The 24,999-nt window shown below is 49.9% G+C and overlaps 1 pseudogene across 1 annotated transcript in view; it reads right to left on the bottom strand.

Moving 5' to 3' along the window:
• The window catches only part of LOC146866703 (lysine-specific demethylase 5B-like), a 501,879-nt pseudogene that overhangs the window by 274,620 nt on the left and 202,260 nt on the right, over positions 1-24,999 (bottom strand). The window contains exon 6 of the transcript XR_014966529.1: positions 7,351-7,530. The product of XR_014966529.1 is annotated as a lysine-specific demethylase 5B-like (transcript). The remainder of the gene's footprint in view (positions 1-7,350; positions 7,531-24,999) is intronic.

Consider the following 24,999-nt stretch of genomic DNA (forward strand, 5'->3'; position numbering starts at 1 on the left):
CTTCAGGGTGTCCCCCTAGCCCAATCCGGGAGCCGCTCCTGCGCCTCTACTGCTCCTCCGTGCCGGCCGCCGTTATCCGCTCGGCCTCACTGCCACAGCAATGGCCCCATGGTAAATTTCAGGGCGCCCCTACAGCTCCCGGGCCGTAGAACGCAGCACAGTCTTCACCTCGTCTTCGGCAACGACTCTATGCCCCAGTCTGCAGTGCTCTCGGGCCACAATATGTTGCTCCGTATCTCCCCCCCTGTGGGGTCCCACTGTCCTGGCTCCCCCGCTGGCAAGGGGGATCCACGGGCCTTTCAAACTCCGACGACCAGCAGCACCCCACCGCGGGGGGGGGGGGGGGGGGGGGGAAGCGCCCTCAGGCAGGCACCGCAAGGAAGGAAACACTCCTGTGTGTCCTTGAGCAGGCAGGCATACGATCGTGGGGGGGGGGGGAGAAGGGGGGGGGGGGAAGAGGCAACTCCAGTGAACCCCCCCTCGCCCCTGCCCCGCAGCGCCAGTGCCTACCGTCAATGCTCCCACCGTGCAAATGCAACTGGACCCTTCCTCAGTCCCGGCTCCTCTGGGGGAGGGAATCGGAGCTCCGCATCCGCGACCCGGCCACAATCTCGGGGTCCGTGCTGTGCAGCGGGCGGTCGACCCCTCCGGAGCTCCTATCGGGCCTGCTGTTCCAGCCCCCGAGTAGCCACGTCCCAGCTCCGGTCTACGTGTGTAGTACTCCTCTAGGGATCAGCTCGCTCCGATCTCCGTACTCAGGCCCAGCACCGGGGAGCTGGCGTGATCTCACCCCGCCGGGCCCTGTCACCAGCTCCGCGTCGGCTTACAGGCGAGTCCGATGTCCAGCACTCTTCAGAGGCCCCGGGCAGGCCCCGGATCCGCTCCGGCCCAGACGGCGCCGCACAAGGAGTCCAATCGCCGAAACACCGCACCGGAGCCACCCAGGCGGCACAACACGCCCGCCGTCTCCCGCGAGTGGCCAAATCAGGTGGGAATCTGCAGGATTGTCATGCGGATAGTGAGCCCCGGCCCGGAGCTCGCTGTCTATGCGACCGCCATCGTGGGCTGCAGACCACGCCCCCCGCCAGTGTGGGATTTAATGTAAAATGCACGACAGAGGGCATCTTGGAGATGCCCCCTGAAACTCGAGCAACTTCCAGTGACCTGACTGAGTGGCTGCTTAGGCTGCCACCCTAGACATGTTTCTGGACCCCTGGGTCGATAGCTTGCTGCTCTCGGAGGCCTGAAACAATGCACATCCTGGGACGAGGTGCCAAGCCTCCTCCCCCAGGATGGGCAGGGTTCACGAAGGAGGAGCTTCAAAGGCATGCCGCCTTTGTGAGCCTCTCCAGACCATTTGCTGCTTTCAGCAACTGGTCCCCACTGGTTCTACCCCCCCCCCCACTTTGGGCGGGAGAAGCTGCGGGAAAAACAAGTGAGGAAGAGAGTGTAGGAGAGTAGGGTCTGCTTTCTATGTTCACCCCCACTTTTTGCTTTTGCTTTACTGGTTTTCGACTTAGATGTGGCTGTGGGCCTGCTAACCAGACCCACAGCCCTGCTGTTCTCTCTCTAAATTGATACTATGTACTTAAGGTGCATAACCCATTTGGATAGGATCACCTTATTGGCCCCTGTACAGTGTACCTTAGGTACCCAGGGCATAGGTGTATCCCAGGCCTACCAGGGGCTGCAGCATGTATTGTGCCACCCCTGGCCTGGCCTTCCATTATGACACAACTGGCTGGTCACTCAGCTGGGGCAAGGTTGTGTAATCACTCCTTGCTTAGGTGTAGTATTCCTATACCTAACTTACATATAGACACATGTGTACCTATCAGCCACTCCTATGGCAGGCCTTAACAATCCTGGAGGCAGACTGCTTGGTAACATGTGTGATGGTGCTCTAGCATGAGCTGAGCCTGTCTGCAGCTTTCGGAACCATGTCCTTATAGCTGTTCTATGATATAGCCTACCATATACTCTTAAAGTGCCTTATAATCTTAAACGGTTATGGTAACTATGGTTTGGCTTTATCAAAACATGTTGTGTAAGGTGTCTAACACTTTGGAATAATACCCCCATCCCATTTCTGGGGATGAGGATATCATCCCTCCCTTCTAGAGGGAGAAGATATGTTGTAACCTACTTACCCGGTTAAAGTTAACCAGAGCCCCAGCATCACAAAATGGATGCTGCTGCCACAGACACAAGTCTGACCTCCTGCTGCTGGGAGTGATCCCGGCAAGGGAGGCTTGGAGAATAGGTTTCCTGCCTTGGGAGGTGCGAGCACCACCCCAGACAGGCCTTAGTGTATTGGGGCAGGGAGGGATGAAAAGAATGAGACATGCCTGGGGCACACAAGGTGTCCCGTGCATAGTCCAGTTCAAACCGGCGCTGGGGCACTCCAGCCCCAGTCCTGGCGCGAAACTGGACAAAGGGAAGGGGGTGTAACCACCCCCCTCCCAGGTCCCACCCATAAGGCGTGACCTAGCAGGTAACCCAGCCCCCCAGATTAGTATAAGAGTGGTAGCTGGGCCCTAGGAGATTAGATTATCCTGAACCTGCAACTTGAACAGAAACTCTGGACCTTCGACATTCGACGAAAGAAGAAGACTGAAGAATCTCCCTTGTGGCCAAGGAGTGGCTACCCTGTGCAAACAGGCACCATCAAGAGACTACCCTTTGCTTTGCTGAAGTTCTACGAGGGACCGACTGCAGAGCCCGACCAGAGCCTTGACTTCCAGACTTCTCCGACCCTGATCCACATCCACAGCCGAGCTGAGATCCGTGGAGGCGACGAGAGACGTGGGAACGGCTACCTGGGAAAAGTGGCTAGTATCTTCAAGCGCAGCTTCTGAGGCACCCTCGGAGTTGTGCACTGGGGATTGAGAAGCCCCAACCCCAAGCACCATCTGCACCGAAGATCAGCCCCCCACACTCCACGAGTCCTGCGTGGGGCCCTTCTGCATTTTCCTGCTTGCCGCGTCTGTCCGGTTGCTTGCCCGTTGGCTAGTGGCCTTTGTGACGACGCATCCAGAAATCTTCACCGATGGTTTGGCTCCTCCAGACTGGCTCCTGCTTCCTTGCAAAAGAGAAGCACCCCAGACCTTCCTGGTCTGCACCAGAAGCAAGTCCTCCGTTCTTCGTGGGTTCCAGTTGCCAAGGCTTGGTAAGTCCTAGTCCCACTTCGACGCCGCCGACAGCAAGAGCCTTCGTGGGACAGCTCGCCTCCTGGTCCTGGTCGTCCTCGACGTGCCCTGGTCCTCGTGGCTGCAGCGACAAGCTTCACCTTCACCTGCAATCTTCACGACATCGCCTGGTTCCTTCCTGGTTCCACGTGGTCACTGGCTAGTGACCTTGACTCTGTCCCTTCTGCTTGCAGGTCTCCTCTCTTCTTGATCCCAGCCTTGGGATCCACCGGACACTCTTCACTGACTGCCTGTCAGCAACTTTCCTTCAGGCATCCATAGAAGTCCACGACGAAACCCGACGCAAGTTCACACCTATGCACCCGCAGCCCGTGGGCTAGGTAACTTGGGTACTTCGGTGCTCACAAGGGTATTGACTATCCTAGGGTCTAGTTTCCGAGTCTCGACTTTCTAGCTACACCAGAACTGTCCTAAAACTGTTAATTGCTAACAACTACTATTTCTATCGACTTTTACGCATTACGCGTGAGTGTTTCCACTCTGCACCTGAATCCCGTGGGCCTTCCACTTCCTAACTGTTGCTAGTGTAGTGTAGCCCCAGCGATTCCCCTAGGCCTAGGCCTATCCTATTTCCGTGACAGTGGTCCTTATACCACTTACTTAGTATATGGTTTGCGTGGCCCCTAGGGCCTAACTGTCTTACTTACCTGTGTGACTTAATGTATGCTTGAATAAGACTGTGTTGTACTTACCTCTAATCTCATAAAGAGTGCTGAGGGTTTGACTAGAATAAATACACTTTATTTTATATATATATATATCTGTTGTGGTGTCCTTTCATTTGGTATTCAAGGGATTATATATGGTATCACAGCTGGCTTCACATGCCATTCAGAGTTTAGCCTAAGACTGCTCTTGTCCATGCTACCACTAGGATAGCTGGTCTATAAGGTTGACTTTACAACCAATCACCATAAGGGTTGTTTGGACTGATATAAGGTGTACACTAGAACTAGCGACATCATACATCAGGCCAACTTCTCACAGAGAGGTGTGCCCACCTCTGCCAACTCCACCCCTAAGGGGGGGAGGCGAGGTGAAGCATAACCTAGAGTCCCCGCCATCTTGAAGATGAGGGGGGGAGGGGGGACCCAGCCAACCAGGGACAGGCTCCTGCCCCCCTTCCACTGGAGAGAGAAGAGTGGCAGAATAGGGGGTGTACCCACCCCAGAGAAGGAACCCATTTGTCGCTGTCCTTTACCTACTTGTAACACACCTAAATTTAGTATTTAGGGGCACCCTGAACCTTCCTTCCTCAGAACCAGCAACAACAAGAAAAGAAGATAAGAAGGACGAAGATCCGTGCAGAGCTAACAAGAGGACGACGCCCACTGACTTGGCCCCAGCCCTACAAGGCTGTCTCCCCTCGAACCTGCGAAATCCCAGCGTGTCCAGCAGACAGCAACCTCACGAACCCCGGAGGACCTGCCTGCCTTCACTTTCCAGACTGTTTCTCCCGTGAACACCGGACGTGTTTAAACTGCAGCTCCTAGTGCCAGCCAGGAACCGCGAATCCAGTCCCCTCTGCACCTGCCGAACCCGGCCCGAGATCGAGTGAAAATACACCACGAGGAGGTCCCCCTGGAGATCCTGACCCGAGATCCAGCGATCCCTGAACTGCCTCAAGCCTCCTGACGCCTGCAGCCTCAATCCAGAGGACCCCCCCCCCTACCAGGACGTCGCAAGACACCCCTGCACCCGACGCCCCACGGCCTTGTGTGCCCAAACCAACAGTGCCTAACCAACCCTCAACATCCCAACTTACCCCTCGAAGTGGTGGTCGCTCCTGGAAGATCCTCGTCCCCGAGCCTGAAGTGTTTCTTTGTCCCAGAGAATCGCGATTGAAATCAACAGGGCACCTGACCTCAAAACAGCACCCTGCACCCGGCCGCCGTAGTGTCGCTGAGGGTGCACCTTTGGTGCTACTTTAGTCCCCAACTTGCCCTGAGCTTAACCCTAGGAGCTTTGCTCCCACAACCCCGTGGCCTGCTTGCCAGCAGCCACCAACCGGAGCCCCCCTATCCTCCATAGGATAACATTGGGCCTCAACACTCTGCACCCGGCCACCCTTGTGCCACCAGGGGTGCAACAGCAGTGCATCACTGACCCTGGGGGTCCCCTGAGTTTTACCCCAGAACCCTAACTCAAAAGACCGATTACCTACCTGGAAACCGGTAACCTCTTTTTCCTCATAGAATAACATTGGCACTTTTTCTCCCAAAAAGTTTCCAAGTGTCGACTTTTGAAAACTGAGAATATTCCTAAAAAAAAAAAAAAAAACACCCGATTAACCAAAACGCATGTTCTCAACTGTTTTCAGGAAATGTCCCAGTGCTGAAACTAGGTATCCAGCACTGAGAAAAAAAAGTAATGTTAAAGTAACTTACCTGCAAAGTTAATTTCCTCCCATAGGATAACATTGGTGATTCTATGCAAAAAAGTTTCGAAGTGTCAACTTTTGAAATACAATAATATTCTTTAAAAATCGTACCTCTAACTAAAACGTATTTACTCAACCGTTTTCAGGAAATGCCCGAGGGCTGAATCTAGGATCCAGCACTGTGTTAGAAAAAGTAATCCGAAAAGTAATTAACTGCATTTTTACTCAAAAAGCCTATTGATTCCTATGTACTGAGTCTACTAAGTTTGTGCATTGCATTGCAACCCCTGTAAACTCGAATTGGTACAAAGTCCTACTATCTTTTGAAAGTATTTAACAACAGCATCTTGTAGCTGAAAAGTATTTACATGCTTACCTGTGCCAGGCTTGCTTGGTTCTAGAAATAAAACAACAGTATATTTTTTTATACAAAACAATTGGCCTAGAGTTCAGTTCTTGAGTGTGTGAATTCATTTGCTGACTGAGTGTGTACATCAAATGCTTAATATGGTCCTCTGATACTGCCTTACTACTCGACCAAACTACCACTTTAGAGAGTAAGGTTTTATCTAACTTTAGCCTCTGCCAAACCTCTGGGGACTGTGGACTCTGTACACACTGAACCTATTTAGGAACAGAGCCACTTTCTCACACTCATTGAGCGCGCTCTTACGTCAGGATACTTTTAAGGCTGGTCCAGGGAAAATACTTTTAAAGAAAACCTAGAGAATGCTTTGGAATACTTCCAATGTTCTATTAAACTCCTGCAATCTTGGTCCCCAATACTCTTGATGCTTTTCCTAAAAAATCCACCCCAAGATTGAGCTTTGATACTGATGAGGCTTACTGTTTACAGCTATCCCACTATAAGCCATTTTTAGCTAGAGTACAATATAAAGTGGGTTCAAAATATCTGAGATTTTCATTAGATCATAAGGCTAGCCGTCGTATTTTGATGTTGCGATTGAGGACACTACCACTAAAAGAATTAACTGAAAACTGGGGTGGCACACTGGATAAAGCTGGCCTCTGTGATCTATGAGGAGGAGGAGGTATTCAAGATTTGGTACATGTACGGTTTGTTTGCCCTAACAAACTCCTGGTTGAAGCACATAGCTGTTTTATAAAACCTATTTGTATTAAATAGAATATCTCTAGAATTATGGATCTGATTGAATTATTAAGAGCCCCCCAGATGAATGTTTATGTTATAAAGTATTTAAATTTTTAAAAACTTGTTCACCACTATTTTAGAGCGGTTTAATCTATGAACGACACTTCCTGTATAAATTATATTTTTTTATATTGTGGATATCTGACGAGGTCTATAGCAATAAAATTTGATTTGAAGTAATACATTCAGTGTCAGGGGACCTGGCACACGGGAATGTGTGTCAGGTCATGTTTTCATTTTTGTCTGCATCAAAACATGCAGCCTACGATAGCAGCCCTGTATGAGTTTGGTGACGGGTCCCTGAGAGTGACACTGTGCTACAGCACTTGGGGGACACTCGTTTGTACCCAAGGTCTTAGGCACCAGGGGTACTATTTAATAGGGACTTCTAGAGGGTGCTAAAGGCATTGCCAATCGGGAGAACCATTGTCCTGTTTTGGGAAAGAGATTTGGCACTGGTGACCTGGTTAACAGGAACACAGTGCACTTCTAGTCAAAATCACATGTACCAGGCGAAAGTGGGGGTGTCCATGTCAAAATGGAGTACTTTCAAACAACTAATACATAGAAAGATTTAAATGACTCACCTCCAATAAAGAGAAGTTTAAGTCCGGAGTCAGGAATGTACTGGATGCACTCTCTTTCCAAGCTTGGACCTCTGACACCAGGGACTCCAGTCGTGGTAATGAATCCAAATGCACTGGGATACTATGACCTCTTGACACTAGTTCCACCAGGTTGTCAAGCACTGGCACACGCCCGCTAGCCTAGACACAAAAGTATCAGTCACTAATCCAGACTCAAAGAATCAAAACTAGGTTCACTACATGCGGGCACAAGTCAATGGTCAAGAATATTTCAGCACTACTACGGATCTTCATTTAAATTGTCAATTTAAATAATCTTCATTTAGGTCATAAATTTAAAGTGACAAAATGGAAATCTAAATATATTTGTACAAAAATGAAAATCTACATTTTAAGGACTTCCATTATAAACTAGAAAACGTATTCCAATATGTTGTTCCATTATAATCTGAAAAATTTACTTCAATCTGTTACACCCTACACCATATTGTTTCCTAGGTTCCTTCACAACTTCAGACACTTTGTAAGAGTACGAGTACAGCTGGTCTAAAAAATATTTAACACATTTACTGAATTCCAAATAACAAATACCAGGCAATCATGCTTGCAAATCCCTGCAATGGCATTACGTTTAAACCATAAGGCTGGCTCTCGCATATCAGTTTGTGCTAGATCATACCCAGCTTTCACATATCTTTCATTTAATGCTGAATTTGGCTCACCTGTTGATACTGTACATGTACCTTCTCGGAGAGAAGACTGTCTGCTTATGGCAAGCTAACCAGGTGTAAGATACACAAATTCCCACTTCTGCTTTTTAGGCACCAGACTTTCCAACTTTTGGTGTAGCAGTGCCAGAGTTAACATCAAGTCTGAGGTAGGTGTTTGGCAAGAGTGGTTACTGACCGCCCTACCAGGCTGTGTGGGACTGAGAAGTGACGGCATGTATTCTAATCAGGCGGAGGCCTATTCACCCGTGCCTCTGTGAGAATGTGGATTATCAGTTGGGGTGGTTGTGAGACATCACCAAGTAATAATGTCACTATTCTGTATCAAGTCCAGTTAGGTTTCTTAAAATTAAATCCTTCCTCAGTCCTGGGCAACCATGGCACAGAGCAGTCAGGCTAAACTCAAAGGAACAAGGGTACAGCATTCATTAGTACAAAAACAGTTAAGTCGAAAACACAACACAATAAATAGTCTACTCCATTTTATAAAAATAGGAATATAATTAGCAATTTAATGAGCAAATAGACACCAAAAGCAAAAATCGGATTGGGGAAAGAGAAATATAATTTTTAGGAGTTGTCTAGCACCAAAAAGTGCAAAGCGGGAACCAAAGGTTATTGGTCGTGCTAGAACAGGCCAAAGTGAAAAGCTATGGTCGACAGCGATGGAGTGCGGGTCAGCTACAGGCACCAGGTTTGGCCTGCTGGAACGGTTACCTTTAAAGGAACTCGTTCGTTGGCGGGGCAGGCTGCCGGCTAGATCTGATGGAGGGCTCGACAATGTGCGTGTGTGTGGGGGGGGGGGGCGGGGTCAGACCTATGGGCACACCTCGGTCCTCAACCTCCAGGCTTTGGGCACCCTTTGTACAATTAAGTTAGGTTCATGGACCTTAAATCTCATTAGACGAAGTTTGTGTCTTTTAAAATGAGTCTGAAAAGCACAAAACACACTATTTTGTGGCTGTTTCTATGAGAAATTGTTATTTCATACTGCTCAGTATGTATTGGAGGCACCCACTTGGATGATGTGAGAAGGTTCAAGCATGTGAATCTATGAAAAAATCTATGTTGGAGAAGGAAAGGTTTCTTACCCATGTTGGAGAAGGAAAGGTTTCTTACCTGTAATCCTAGTTCTTCTTCAAGGGCATCTCCATTGATCTCATAAGCACTGGATAGTCCTGCCAACTATCCCAGAGCACTTATAATATAAAAATATTCTTGTTTGTGGTTGACTGTTAATTCTTCTCTACAAGAGACAATGAATAAATGAGACTCAAAATTCATCTATGTCTGCTGTGAAGAGGACATCTTAACTTATGATGCAGCAGGCAACATGCATTTCAAATGACATTATCCAGCAGACCATGTTGTAGGTGACATGACATCTGTCAACGATGCTGCAGCAGACAGTTCTGTAGTCAACAGGGTCTTCTCTGACAACTCAAATCTACGATGCAGACTGTTGCTTTAGCTTGTTTGCAACCAATGATGGTAAGGGCTGCAACTCTTGAATGTAAAGATGACAGCATATCTAGATGTCTTTGTAGGCATAGTGGATGGACCGAATTGTGCCAACCATGATGATGCAGCTAACAGTGAAGATACGAACGAGCACAAGATAGCTATTCGTAACCATCTAGGATGTGGGAATTCGCAATTGGGGGCGGCGAGGGAAAGAACAGAGTAATGGTAGCACTGAGGGGAATTGAAGCACTGTGAATTTTACTTTTCAAACCAACCATAGAGCGGACACTTTCTGGTTGGTGCTCTAGTGGTTGGAGTTCCGGCCTGGCATAAAAACGGCAGGGCAGCAGGCGCGCATCAGAGAAGCAGCAGCACTGTGAGGGTTCGCTGATCAGTTGCACCTATGAGGCAGTGATTTTTATGTTTTCTTTGAGCATGCAATGGAGGCACTGCTGGCGTGCTGAAGGCGCGTCTAAGGCAAACCCATCCACGCCCGACCGGGGCCAGGGAACCTGCAACTCTAACCTCTCACCAGCAAATATATTCCAGGGCCTTCCTACTTAAAGCTAGAGGGACAACACATGATAACTGTAGCCACTCAATAAATGTGTCTAGTTCAGACAGCACTCTAAAGTATTGCTCCTATAGGTTTCCTTTTGATCCTACAAGTAGGGAACTCCACGCACCTAAATCTCGACAAAATGTGCTTCTCCTCAACTGTATGGTCCTTCCAGGTCATAAGCTGGACATCCGTTCTCTCCTAGAAGATTACAAACTGGATGTAGTTTTCCTCACGGAAACATGGCTTCATGAGGAATCCGGACCGGCTGTAGTTCAGGCTGACCCCCAGACAAAAATTCATTCAACTGTAGAATTGATCCCCTCACTCTCCTATTGTGAAAGTGTTGCGTTTTCTTTATCTTTTTTCCATACTACCACAATGTCGGAAGCTTAGTATATCGCCTCCCAGGCCGGGCCAGTCATTTATTCAATCAACCCCGATGTTCTAGCGAGTTTGGTCATAAAATATACTCCCTTAACGGTCATGGGAGATTTAAATCCACACTTGAATGATTCTAAAGACCCCCAAACTTCCTGCTTTATGCACGATCTAGCTGCCCTACAATTACAGCAAAGAGTTCAGTGCTCCACCCACATAGGGGGTCATTTGTTGGATCTGGTATTTACCAACAATTCCCGGCTGGTTGCTCCCATTAAGAGTACAGCCATGTTTGATAGACAATGGTCCGAGTTAAACTGGGAAAGCTGGAAGTGTTCACTGAATCAATCCTTACCCTGGGTGGGCCTTGGTCCACTGGATAATCATGATAAGATCACAAACTGGCTGACCCAAAATATCACCACGATACCAAAGGGGATGATGGACGGAGCATTAGAGCAAGTCAAACACTCACCCCCAGTCAACTGATCTGGGTTTAAACTATCATCATTCTTTAGCTCACTCCACCACTCCAGTTCAGACATGGCCATATGCAAATCAGTATGACCCTGTGCCTCATGGGAACAGTCCAGCCCGAACTGCCAAGCCATGTCTTCCCTGGACCGGAAACAAGCATCCTGGGACCGGTTTTGGGTTCATAACCCTCGTCCGCCAGGCTATCTTGAATCCAGTGGCAAAGTGAGCAAGGGACCCACGTCTGGGCATACCCTGCCAACTTAGGGCGAACAAAGCGATACCAAAGGGGATGATGGACGGAGCGTTAGAGCAAATCAAACACTCACCCCCAGTCAACTGATCTGGGTTTAATCTATCATCATTCTTTAGCTCACTCCACCACTCCAGTTCAGACATGGCCATATGCAAATCAGTATGACCCTGTGCCTCATGGGAACAGTCCAGCCCGAACTGCCAAGCCATGCCTTCCCTGGACCGGAAACAAGCATCCTGGGACCGGTTTCGGGTTCATAACCCTCGTCAGCCAGGCTATCTTGAATCCAATGGCAAAGTGAGCAAGGGACCCACGTCTGGGCATTATTATTATTATTATTATTAATTAATTTTATAATGCGCTTGGCTGCCTCAGCAACGAGGCGTCCCAGCGTGGCAGCGAGAACCAGGGAGCGAGCACCGGAGCAGATCACTGAGGGTTAGATGATGGAAGGGGGAAGAGCCACGTCTTCAGGGCCTTGCGAAATGTCAAATGGCTAGGAATAGTTCTAACTGAAATCGGGACAGAATTCCACAATTTAGCTGCTAGGTGTCGGAAAGAGCGCCCCCCTGCCCTGGCCCTCCGCACCTGAGGGACGCAGACCAGAGCATGGTCGGCAGAGCGCAAGGAACGCGTAGGAACGTAAGGCTCCAATAGTTCCAGGAGGCCTGACGGGGCCTGCTTTGCAAGAATTTTGTGTGAAATACATAGTGCTTTAAATTGAATGCGTTTACACACTGGCAACCAGTGAAGTTTAGGAAGCACCTGGGCAACCGAACAATGCTTGGGTAGAGACACCAGAACCCTGGCTGCAGCATTCTGGATCCTGTGGAGGCGGTTTATACTAGCCCTTGTTGCTCCCAAGTAAAGGCAGTTCCCATAGTCCAATCTGGCAAGAACAGATGATTGGATGATGGACTGCCGCACCGATGGAGGAAAGAACCCAAGCAGTGGTCTGAGGCTCCGCAGGAGACCGAAACAGACCCCCGCAACAGTCTTAGTTTGTTTCTCGAAGGTTAGACCGCGGTCAAACCAAAAGCCAAGGTTCTTTACAGAGTCCTTAGGGACTGGGGCAGGCTTCAGACGTTCTGGCCAGAGAAGGTCAGTCCATAACTCCCTATCCTTACCGAAAAGCAGAATTTCGGATTTCCCGGAGTTCAGCTAAAGGCAGTTTGCTGCCATCCAGTCGGAGATAGCCAATAGATCAGCCGTGAAATTGTTTAGGTTGGCGGAACTTTTTTTAGAGAAGCTGATCATTAATTGGGTATCGTCGGCGTATGAGACCAGTGAAAGCCCCCTACTCTTGGCCAGTGTTGCCAATGGGCTGACATACAGGTTAAATAGGAGTGGGCTTAGTATGGAGCCCTGAGGTACTCCCTGGTGCAATGCACACTTTTGTGAGGAAATGGGGGGAGCCAGGACCTGAAAGGATCTCTCTGACAGGAAGGAAGTAATCCAGGCCAAGGCCGAGTCCCTTACCCCAATGTCCTGCAGGCGTCTCAGAAGTATTTTGTGCGATACAGTGTCAAATGCGGCACTCAAATCCAATAGGATCAAAGCCGCGGAGTCGCCTGCATCGAGATGACTTTTAATGGTTTCAGATACCACCAGGAGCGCAGATTCAGTACTATGGCGAGGGCGAAAGCCATGTTGGGTAGGGTCAAATAAAGCATGTTGCTCGACAAAGCCTGCCAGGATAGAGTTCACGTGTGCCTCCGTCACTTTGGCCAAAAAAGGCAGTTGCGAGATGGGACGGTAATTACTCGGGTCGGATGCAGCTAAGGAGGGTTTTTTCAAAAGGGGGATGACTTTGGCATGCTTCCAAGCTCTGGGGACTGATGCCGTGAGTAGTGACCGATTGACCACTTCAAGGCATAGTTCGGAGATGGAGGGATACAGAAGACGGAAACAGGTGGGAGTCACTGGGTCCGCCGGGGAGCCGGACTTTATTTTGGAACTGAGAGACGCAAACTCCAGAGCCGTAATGGGAGGGAATTCCCCTAAGCTCTGAGCATTCAAAGACTCACCCCCTGAGGGGGCCAGCTCTTCAGACAGGGAAAAAGTTTGTGGGAGTCCCTGGTAGATTAGTTCCACTTTATTAATAAAATATGTAGCTAACGCACTACACTGGTTATTCGAGGTGATTGGATGACCCTCATTACCACCGGATTTCTTCATATTGCCCAGTAAGGAAAAGATTGTTTTTGTAGGGTTGGAGCTCGCCATAATTTTATTTGCCACAAAGTCGGCCCGCGCTCTGCGAATATCTTTATGGTAAGACTTAAGGGCTGCTTGATATTCAAGTTTAGCAGTCGCATCGTAGGAGCGCCTCCAAGCGCGCTCCAACTTCTTACAGCCCTTTTTGGTCAAGGAAAGGGCCTCGTTGAACCATGGGTTAGATGGCCCACGCCCAATCTTACCCCATTTTGCAGGGATATGGGTGTCCAGACCAGCCATCAGCCAGTCCTGATAACACTGGTTTGCTTCGTCCGCGCAGGCGGGTAGTTGCGGTTGGTGGCTAGAAAGCCAAGCAGAAAGAATCTCGGGATTAAGCTTATGCCAGGCACGCTTTAGGATCTTCATGGGGTGACTAGGGTCAATTTTGATCGGAAATTGTAGGGAGAAGGTGACCAAAAAATGGTCTGTCCGGACCTGAGGAACTGGGGAACGCATAATGATTTGGGGGGGGTTAGAAATGACTGGATCCAAAACATGGCCGGCTATGTGGGTAGCTTCAAGCACACACTGCTTTAATTGAAAGGCTTCCAGACTTGCTAGCCAGATGCCCCACTTTATCAAGAAGATCCTTTTTGAAACTGGTTGTTAACCCGGGGGGCCTATAAATCAAAAGACCGGCTAAAGAGATATTATCAGTTAGCCCAATTTTGAATGATGCGCACTCGCAACCTACTATGGGTTGACTCACTAAATTGGTTGTATATGATTCCTTAGCTATCATTGCCACCCCACCACCTCTTCCCAATTCTCTGTTAACAGATTTGAGTGTGTAGCCAGGCGGGAGAGCCAGCCATGGTATTGCGGTGGCGTCCTGGTGAAGCCAGGTTTCCGTGAGAAAGAGAGCGTCAGGAGATTCATCAGTTAGAAGGTCCAGGATCTCAGCGTGATGTTTAATCAGCGAGCGGCAGTTGAGACGGAGAATTTTAAATAACTTAAACCCAGAAGGGCAGGAAGTCAGTTGTGCTGGGGATAATTCAAACGGGCAGGACTTACAGTGAGAGGGAAACTCAAGGGGGGACCATGGGGAGGATGGGCAAGAAGGGCGCGCCAAGGCCAAGAGTTTTTCTCGTGAATACATGATAGGGTCAGACCTCCCGCCGTCCATAATGCCAGCGCCCAGCGCCGTCCCGGCGCGGACGGGCGCAGACGGGCTTGCCTCTGGCGCGCCTTCTGCGCGCCCGCTGCGCGGTCGCGGCTGTGGGTTCATTTATGGGCGACTGGGAGGGTCCGGCCAGGCAGCTGTACCGCCGACTTCCCCCCCATCCAAGATGGCGGAACTATTCCAGCTGTCTGGGGGAGGTCAACTTAGGGCGAACAAAGCGATACCAAAGGGGATGATGGATGGAGCGTTAGAGCAAATCAAACACTCACCCCCAGTCAACTGATCTGGGTTTAATTTTTCATCATTCTTTAGCTCACTCCACCACTCCAGTTCAGACATGGCCATATGCAAATCAGTATGACCCTGTGCCTCATGGGAACAGTCCAGCCCGAACTGCCAAGCCAAGCTTGTTTCCGGTCCAGGGAAGGCATGGCTTGGCAGTTCGGGCTGGACTGTTCCCATGAGGCACAGGGTCAGACTGATTTGCATGTGGCCATGTCTGAACTGGGGTGGCAGAGTGGGCTAAAGAACGGGGATGGATCAAACCCAGATCTGTTGACTGGGTGTGAGTGTTTGATTGGTTCTGATGCTCCGTCCATCACCACCCCCTTTTGTACCGCTTTGTTCGTCATAACTTGGCAGGGTATGCTCAGACGTGAGTCCCTTGCTCACTTTGCCACTGGATTCAAGCAAGCCTGGCTGAAGACGGCTGAAATGCCAGAAACCGGTCCTAGGAAGCTTGTTTCCGGTCCAGGGAAGGCATGGCTTGGCAGTTCGGGCTGGACTGTTCCCATGAGGCACAGGGTCAGACTGATTTGCATGTGGCCATGTATGAACTGGGGTGGCAGAGTGGGCTAAAGAACGGTGACGGATCAAACCCAGATCTGTTGACTGGGTGTGAGTGTTTGATTGGTTCTGATGCTCAGTCCATCACCACCCCCTTTTGTACCGCCCAAAATATCACCAAGCAGATAAGAAATGAAAAATCTAACAATAAGTCTGCACCGTGGTATTCCCCCACCTCAAAACTTGAAAAAAAAAATTGTGGCAGACAGGAATGGAGGAAAGATTTTGCAGAACCAAAAAAAGGAATATATATATGGAGAAAGTTAGTTCATCACTCTGAAATCCGCACTGCCCAGGCGTTTTATTTTGAAATAAGGATTAATAAGGCTAGCAATTCCCCCTGAGAAATATTTAAAATTACTAAAATGTTGCTAGACCCTTCTTCCAGCACACCTCTTTCTGAACGATCAACTGAAAGATGCATTGTCTTTGCTTCCTTCTTTAATTAAAAAATGTTGGTTATTTTCCAATCTTTTGAAAAGGACTGTAGAAGCACTATCTCGATTCCTAACATTAATAGAGGAAATAGTTGTTCCTCCATCCTGTCCCAATTCCCTCCCATTACACTGGAAGAGCAGACGGCTCTTTTCAGTAAGTTAGAATCAGGCTCTCCCCTTGATCAGGCTTCCCCCAGGATCATTGCTCAAGAACAGGAAACTATCCTCCCTATTTTGCTCAAACTGAACCTACCTGGACCAACCTGTCGCTGGAAACTGGGTCTGTTCCCAAGTCTTGGAAATGTGCGATGGTTAAAGCCTCCCTGAAAAAACCTAACCTTGACCCTGCATGCCTGGAAAACTTCCGCTTTTACGTAAGGTGGCTGAAAAACATATCAACAGGTGTCTCTCTGACTTTCTGGAGGCCAACTCTTGCTTGTATCAAACACAGACTGGCTTCTGCCCAAGACATAGTACTGAGACTGCCTTTTACTGGGGGTGGAAGAGGCTAAAACGAGATTAGAATCTGGGGTATGGTCTCCATCGTCCTTTTGGGCCTTAGTGAGTCCTTTGACACGGTTGACCATTCTATACTATTGCACAGGGTTGGTAAAGCTAGTGTTACAGGGAAAGTCTTGGACTGGGTTGGTTATTTTCTAAATAAGATAACATTACAAGGCTTTGACCAGGGCTGCACCTTGAATATCTTGCCTGTCACTTGTGGGGTCCCGCAGGGGTCCAACCTCAGCCCAACATCTATCTTCAGCCACTGGCGGATACTGCAGCGCCTATTGGGATGTCCATAGTCTCCTACGCGGATGAACACCCAACTGGTGCTTTCACTTACACCTGGTTACGACTTGCCCCCAGTTAATTTGGGAACATAACGTATGCATTTTGTAAAGCGCACGTTCACTCGTAGACATCTTGGCGCTGAATAACAGATGATTATTGTTACCCAACTTAAAGGTATTCATTTTATCGAGCTAAGATGGATGAAAGGCTGAGTGGACCCACCGAGATTTTAACTTGTGACTATGAGGTCGAACACAGGACCCTGCAGTGGATGCATTAGTCCACTTGAGCCACCAGAACCGGCATGCTGGGAACAAATAGCCAGCTGGATGAATCAATCCAGTCTTAAGCTCAATGTAGCCAAAACTGAATTAATGATACTTAGCAATAAATCCCCCGTCCAATACGATCTGAAGTGGCCAGCTCGCTTGGGTCTCCCTGGATAATAAGCCAACTATAAAAAGTTTTGGCATGTGGTTTGATGATTCATTGATGATGGCAGCCCGCACAGGCCATTAAAACATCAGCCAGCTGCTTTGGTCTGATGCGGATGGTACACAACATTTTGACGCTGGTCCCTCAGACTGCAAGGCAGGTAGTAGTCCAGGCGTTAATCCCTTCCAGCCTGGACTATGGGAATTCTTTTTATCTGGAATCTCCCATGGCTTCCATCCAGAAACTGCAAGCGGTACATGTACACAGCTGGGTCTGTATATACTATACCAAAATTAGGTATAGTGTGCACAGAGTCCAGTGGAACCCGAAAGATAGGCAGAGGTAAAAGTAGATAGCACCTTACTCTCTATTTGTGGTAGTGTGGGTGAGCAGTAAGCCTTTATCAGAGGGCAGTGTTAACCATTTGTTGTACAGACTCAGGCAAGAAATGATGTCAAACATTTAAAGACAGAACTCAGACCAATTTGATTGTACAAAAATATTATTTAGGTATGTTTATTTTCTAGAACCAAGCAAGCCTGGCACAGGTAAGTGTAAATGGTACTTTTCAAGGCAGGTTGAACAACACAAACAAGCTGAATGAAAAATGACTTTGTTACAGGTTAGTAAATACTTTGGATACAGTGGAAAATACTGTTAAATTAGTTTTGATTACTTTTCACATTACTTTACGGATTATTTTTTTTACTCAGTGTGATATGCCTAGATATCACACTGGGACATTTCCTAGAGAAAAGGTAAGTAAAGCAGTTTTTAGATATTTGCAGTTTTTCAAGTTCCCAGACAAAACCAACTTCACACTTGGGGCTGCATGGACTGCTTTCTTGTGAAAATAATTCTATGGGAGGAAATGAGGTTATCGGTTTCAAATTAAGTACTTGGGTTTGGGAGTTTGGTTTTCTGGGGTTGGAACCAGGGTTCACCCAGGGTCTAGGATGCACTGTCCTAGCACCATCAGCGGCACTAGGGCAGCAGAGTACAGAGGCCCAATGTTATCCAATGGAGGATAGGGGGCCTCTGGTTGGTGGCTGCTCACGAGCAGACTTCAAGGTTGTGGGAGCAAAGCTCCTGGTGTTAGGCTCAGGGCAAATGGGGATCTGAGTTTGCACCCAAAGTGTACCCACAACAGCGCAGGGGCGGCTGGGTGCAGTGTGCTGTATTTGCGTCCTTCAGAAAGAGGCTACAGGCGTTGATTGGAAATTCGAGGCAGGTCAGAGATCACCCGATATCAGGTCAGGATCACCGGGGAGACCTCCTCATGATGTTGGGCTACTCAAACTCAGGCTGTGGGCGTCGGTGCAGAATGGTGCAGGCTCGCGGATTTGGCCAGGGCTGATGGCTGCAGGACACACTGGGATGTCGCTGGAGCAGGTTTGAGAGGCAGACAGGCCGGTGGGGTTGAGGCCAAGTCATTAGGCGTCCACCTCCTCTTAGTTCAGCACGGCTTCCGCGGTCCTTCATAATCTCTTCTTCTGGTCGGTTCTTGCCCGAGGAGGCAAGGGTCAGAGTTGCCCCTAAATACTAGATATGGGGCGTTACAGGTAAGTAAAGGTTGGGACCAATGGGTCCTTCACTTGCGGTGGGTACACCCCCTATTATGCCACCCTCCAGTGGGAAGTGGACATATGCCTCTCTCTGGTTGGTTGGATTGGGTCCCCCCATCTGCAAGATGGCGGGGACTGAGAGTTGTGCTTCACCTTGCCTCTCCCACCTGAGGGGTGGGGTTGGCAACGGTGGGCACACCTCCCTGCCTCCCTCGGTTTTCCCACCGATTCTCCCGCCCAAAGTGGGGGTCAGAACCAGTGGGGGCCAGTTGCTGGAAGCAGCAAATGGCTGGGGTAGCTCACAAAGGCGGCAAGCCTTTGAAGCTCCCCCTTCGTGGACCCTCCCCATCCTGGGGGAGGAGGCTTGGCACCTCGTCCCAGTATGTGCATTGTTTTAGGTCCCAGAGAGCGGCAGGCTCTCGACCTAAGGGTCCAGAAAAATGTCTGGTAGTGACAGCTGGCGAGTAGCCACTCAGCCAGGACAATAGACTTAGGATCGTTTTTCAGGGAGCATCACTAAGACGCCCTCTGAGCGCATTTTTCATTAAATACCACACTGGCATCAGTGTTGGTTTAATATGCTAAGAAGTTTGATGCCAAACTTCCCATTTTTTAGGAAAGCCATTATGGTGCTGTGGAGATCGTAATGACAAACTCCCAGCACCATATACTCAATGACATTACTGCACTTACACTAAGAATTGGCTTAGGTACTGTATGGGTACAGGGCTTCTGCATCTGTACCCTCACCACTGGTGTAGTGCACCCAGCTAGAGGGGAGGCTAACCTATGCCAGTTTGTGCTGCACCAAAACAGGCACCCTGCAATGGTAGTGTGTGTGTGTGTGTGTGTGTGCGTGTGTGTGTGTGTGTGTGTGTGCATAAAGGTACTCTAAGGGTGGCACAATAAGTGCTGCAGCCCTTAGAGGCCTTCCCTGGCCACAGTGCCCTTGGTACCTATGGTACCATTTACAAGGGACTGACATGTGGCCAGAGAGTGCCAACTGGGTTTTGTCTTAATGCAGTTTTAGGGAAAGAACATAGGCCCTGGGTACCCATTTGGGAGGAACCCTGGGCACACTCAGGCAAAGTACATCAGCAGTGTGGCAAAAAGTTTGGGCAACCATGCAAAAAAGGGTGCTTTTACAGTACAAAATGTGGCTGCTCGTGTGTTACTGGGTAGTCCCAGGTTTCAATGGGGTAGATGGCTTTGCACCAGCTTTCAACGCCTCAAAGAATTGAATTCAAGTCCTTGTGCATTGCCCATAGAATTCTTCCTGGAATAGGCCCACCCATCCTTCAACAGATTGTCACTATGTCCCGAATAGGGCCCTTCGCTCATCGAACCAACATTTGGTCACCGTTCCTGGAGTTAAAAGAGCTACAATGGGAGGGCGCTCCTTTCAATATAATACCGCTAAGCTCTGGAAATTTCTCCTCTTGGACATTATGTGTCTGGACAATGAGCTGTGTTTTCGCAAAGCCATTAAAACCTGCCTCTTTCCAGGGTGATATTTTTATGATTACCTACGTTCGATCCTAGAATCACTGTGCTTCCTCTCTTTGCACTGGGATGCCTCCAGGACGCCATGCGCTCTAAATCCCATAGCATGTGGAAGAAGGAAAATGTTACTTACCCATTAGGCATCTATTGATAGTGTGTAGTGTCGTAGATTGACATGCTTAGCATCATCCTCCCATCTAGTGCTGGGCCGGGTCGATTACAAGTTGTTTTTCTTCAAATTAGTCTTCGAGTCACTAGGTATAGTGACCCCTCCTCCAGTGTGTACTGCGCATGTTCCTTGGCTCCTTTGTTAGATTCTTTTTAGCTCATTGGGTGAGCGTTAGAAAGGTAGGAGTAATAAAGTGATAGAATATAAAGAACATGCATATAAAATGTTTAGTGTGTTAAATGTATCCTAAATATTTCAAAGTAATTCAACCAGAAGCTTCCAGGAAGATGGGTGGGTGCATATGAATCTAAGGTATTACACGCTACGAATAAATGCTTGTTGGGTAAATAACATATTCCATTTGTGGCATGTATTGGCCGTAGACATATATATTTTTAGCATTGGGTGTAAAGCAGTGGCTAGCTAATGGTTGAATCACTTGTTTGATATAATGTTTTTAGTATAGATTGACCCACTCTTGCTTGTTGATGCACAAGTTACTACTTGTGTAACGATATATCTGTAAGAGACATTAGTTAGTGATGGATTCCTTACCTTAGAATATCCCCAGGCGTCAGACTGGATCCGGAAAGTTTCGCTTAGCAGTACCCCTGCGCGTCAGTAGGTGGCGTCGTGTGGCTCCGCGTCAGTCACTGGCGTCATAAGCGCAGAGATGACGCCACGGAGAGTACTTAGACGCCACCCATGCGCGCTGACGTCAGTTCTGTACGCGACTTTCCACGCCAGGAACGCAGAGCCATGCAAGATACTGACCATTGGTGCAGAAAACTAGGGCCCTAAAAGGGATGACCTTAACCCTAGTAACCAGTTCGCAGAATGGGGAGGATAGGTGGGGCGGTAAGGAATCTATCACTAACTAATGTCTCTTACAGATATATCGTTACACAAGTAATAACTTGTGCATCTGAAAGGGACACGTTAGTGATAGATTCCTTACCTTAGAATAGATACCCCAGCAATACCAACCCCGGTGGTGGGTCTGCGAACAAATTACACCAGAAAGTCACGGAGAACAGAATGGCCAAAGAAGCCGTCTCTCCGGACTGGACTGTCAAGGTAGTAATGCTTGCTAAACGTGTGCAGCGAGGCCCACGTAGCTGCCTGACAAATGTCCTGCAAGGGAACGCCGCGTCCCAAGGCAGTAGTGGCTGCAGTTGCCCTGGTAGAATGGGCACGCAGCCCCACAGGGGGCTCCTTCTTAGCCAAGGAGTAGCATGCTTTGATGCACAAAATGACACACCGCGAGATGGTTCGTTTGTGCACGGCCCAACCTTTTTTGGCGCCCACATAGCCAACAAAGAGCTGGTCATCCACCCGGAACTGCTGTGTACGCTGCAGATATAACGCAAGCGCACGTTTTAAGTCCAGACGATGGAGCCTCACCTCCTCCCTTGAAGGATGCGGAGGCGGAAATAATGTGGGCAAAGTGATGGTCTGCCCGATGTGGAAGGGCGTGACAACCTTTGGCAAGAAAGAGGGACAGTGCTTAAAACCACCTTTTCCGGATGAACAAAAAGGAAAGGAGGTTTGGAAGAAAGAGCCCGGAGCTCACTCACTCTTCTGGCAGAGGTGATAGCTACCAGGAAATCCGTCTTGAGAGTGAGAAGATGCAAAGGACAGGTATGAAGGGGCTCTAAAGAAGCGCACATCAGATAGGTCAAAACGAGATTCAAGTCCCATTGAGACATCATGAACTGCACGGGAGAAAACGTGTACGTAATGCCTTAAGGAAATGGTTAACAACCGGAGACTTAAAAAGAGAAGGCTGATCAGGATGCTGGAGAAAGGCAGAGATGGCAGAAAGATAACCTTTGAGAGTGCCCAGAGCAGAGCCCTGCCGGGTCAAGGAAACCAGGAAAACAAGAACTTCCGGAAGAGGGGCAGAAAGGGGACCCACAGCATTCGCTGTGCACCATGCCACAAATTTGCTCCACCGACAGGCGTACACCGTTTTAGTGGAGGGACACCTGGCTGCCAAGATGACATCACGGACTTCGGGAGGAAGATCGAAAGCTGTCAACTGTCACCGCTCAATCTCCATGCATGGAGGTGGAGGCTGGACAGGTTCGGGTGGAGGACCATTCCCTGCTGCTGCGACACAAGATCCTCCCGAAGAGGCAGACGGATCGGGGGATTGATCGCCATGCTGAGTAGCTCGGGATACCAATATCTTCGTGCCCAAGCCGTAGCCACAAGGATGACTTATGCCCGGTCGCGCCAGATCTTCAGCACTCTGGGCAGACGTGGTATAGGCGGAAAGGAGTACAACTGACCGCAACTCCACTCGCGACGAAAAGCGTCGCAGAGCAAGTGCCGCCTTTGAAATTCCAACGCGCAGAACTGATGTCATTGCGCATTCTCTTCGGTGGCGAATAGATCTAACCAAGGCTCTCCCCACTGCTGAAAGAGACCTTGCGCCACGTCCGAGTGCAGACGCCATTCGTGATCGATCCAGCACCGGCGGCTGAGTTAGTCCACCCTGGCATTCAGAGAACCTGCCAGGTGTTGAACCACCAAGGTAATGCCTTGATGTTCCAGCCATGTGCAGAGGCGCAGAGCCTCCTGACATAGGGTCCATGACCCCACCACGCCCTGTTTGTTGCAACACCACATGGCGGTGGTGTTGTCCATGAACACCTGCACCACACTCCCCAGACAGAGGGAAGGAATGCCTTCAATGCCAGTCGGATCGCCCGCTGCTCCGACAGGTTGATATGGAGCCAGGACTCTGCCGGAGACCAGAGTCCTCTGATCTCTGCCTCTCCCAAGTGGCCTCCCCATCCCAGGAGGGACACATCCGTCACCACTGTGTGCTCCGGTTGGGGAAGGGAGAGGGATCTGCCATTGACACAATCGCGATGCGTGAGCCACCACTGCAATTGTCGTGCAGTGCCCTCCGATATCGGGACATGATCGGACAGGTTGCCCTGATGCTGCTCCCACTGGAACTTCAGGTCCGACTGCAGAGCCCGCATATGCCATCTGGCATGTGGCACTAGCAGGATGCAGGAGGCCATCAGGCCCAGGAGCCGGAGGGTCACCCTGACTGAAACCCGGGACAGGTCGGAATCATAGCCTGAATATCCTGGACTCGCTGCTCGTGAGGATAAACCTGAAACAGCGTCGAATCCAGAACCGCCCCGATGAAGGGGAGCTTCTGAGGGGGACTCAGTTGCGACTTCGGCACGTTGATGGAGAACCCCAGCAAATGCAGGAGGTCGGACGTAGTCAGAAGGGGGGGTGATGACTGCCTGGGGCAAGCCCACCTTCAACAACCAGTCGTCGAGGTAGGGGAAGACTGACACCCCCGACCTGCGCAGATAAGCTGCAACCACCGCCATCACTTTCGTGAACACCCGAGGGGTGCTGGTAAGGCCGAAGGGGAGCACGGCAAACTGAAAATGCTCCTGGCCTACCGTGAACCGCAGATAACGCCGGTGGGCCAGCAGGACGGGGATGTGAAAATATGTGTCCTGCAAGTCCAATGCTACCATCCAGTCTCCAGGGTCGAGGGCAGCTAAGACCTGAGCCAGAGTCAGCATCTTGAACTTCTCCTTACGGAGGAAGTGATTGACGTCCCGGAGGTCCAAGATAGGACGCAGACCCGCTTTGTCCTTCTTGGGGACCAGAAAGTAGTGGGAATAACAACCACTCCCTACTTCTGGCCCAGGAATGCACTCGATGGCCCCCTTGGCCAAGAGGGCCGCAACTTCCTGCTGGAGAGTCGCTAAGTGTTCCGCCGACATGCGGTGGGACCGAGGTGGCATGGCTGGAGGGGTGGACTGAAAGGGAAGGGAGTAACCCTTGCGCATGATCTGCAACACCTACTTGTCCTATGTGATGGCGCGCCATTGGGGGAGGTGATGGCAAATCCTGCCACCCACTGGCGTGGAGTTGTCCCCAATGCTCGGAATAGGAAGGTTTGGAGGCAGAAGCAGCGGGGGCGGAGGTGGACTGCCCCCCACACCGAATGGCGAACTTAGCTGCATCCTTACCCTCAGCAACCGCCTGGGAAAGCACAGCATGGACCTCCTCAGGACACTGAGGCAACACCTGAGCAACCGTATCCCACACCGCGTGGGAATAGCAGCCCAATAAGCAGGCGGTGTTCACCGACCGCAGCCCCAAGCTGACCGAGGAGAACAACCGCTTACCAAACTGTTCCAACTTCTGAAGAGTTCTTATCCGGTGGAGCCGTGGGAAAGGCACTCTGCGACGTCGAGGCCTGGATGACCAGACTCTCAGGCGTAGGATGAGTGGTCCAAAACGCGGGGTCACCAGGCACCGGGTGGTGACGCCTGCCGACATTCTTATTCACAGGGTCCCCTGTGGCCGGCTACGACCAAGTGCCCAACCGGACGTCTGTGAGGGTGTCGTTGAAGGGAAGCAGTGGCTCCAACGAAGTCGACGCCGTCTGGAGCACCTCAGTAAGGAGGTTAGTTTTGAGAGCCACCATAGGAAAATCAAGGTTGAGGACCTCAGCAGCCCGACGGAGCACCATCGTGTAGGAAACGCCCTCCTCCATCGTAGCCAGGGGAGAGGCAAACCCCGGGTCAAAAGAGACATCGAGGTCGCCGGCGTCCTCCAGATCGTCCACCCAGTCCTACTCGGAGTCACATTGACGGGCCTGAGGGTCCTCGAACCCCTCCCAGTCATCCCCCATCTCCTTTGCAGGA

The sequence above is a fragment of the Triturus cristatus genome, chromosome 1_2 (assembly GCF_964204655.1).
Source record: "Triturus cristatus chromosome 1_2, aTriCri1.1, whole genome shotgun sequence".
Lineage (NCBI taxonomy): Eukaryota > Metazoa > Chordata > Amphibia > Caudata > Salamandridae > Triturus > Triturus cristatus.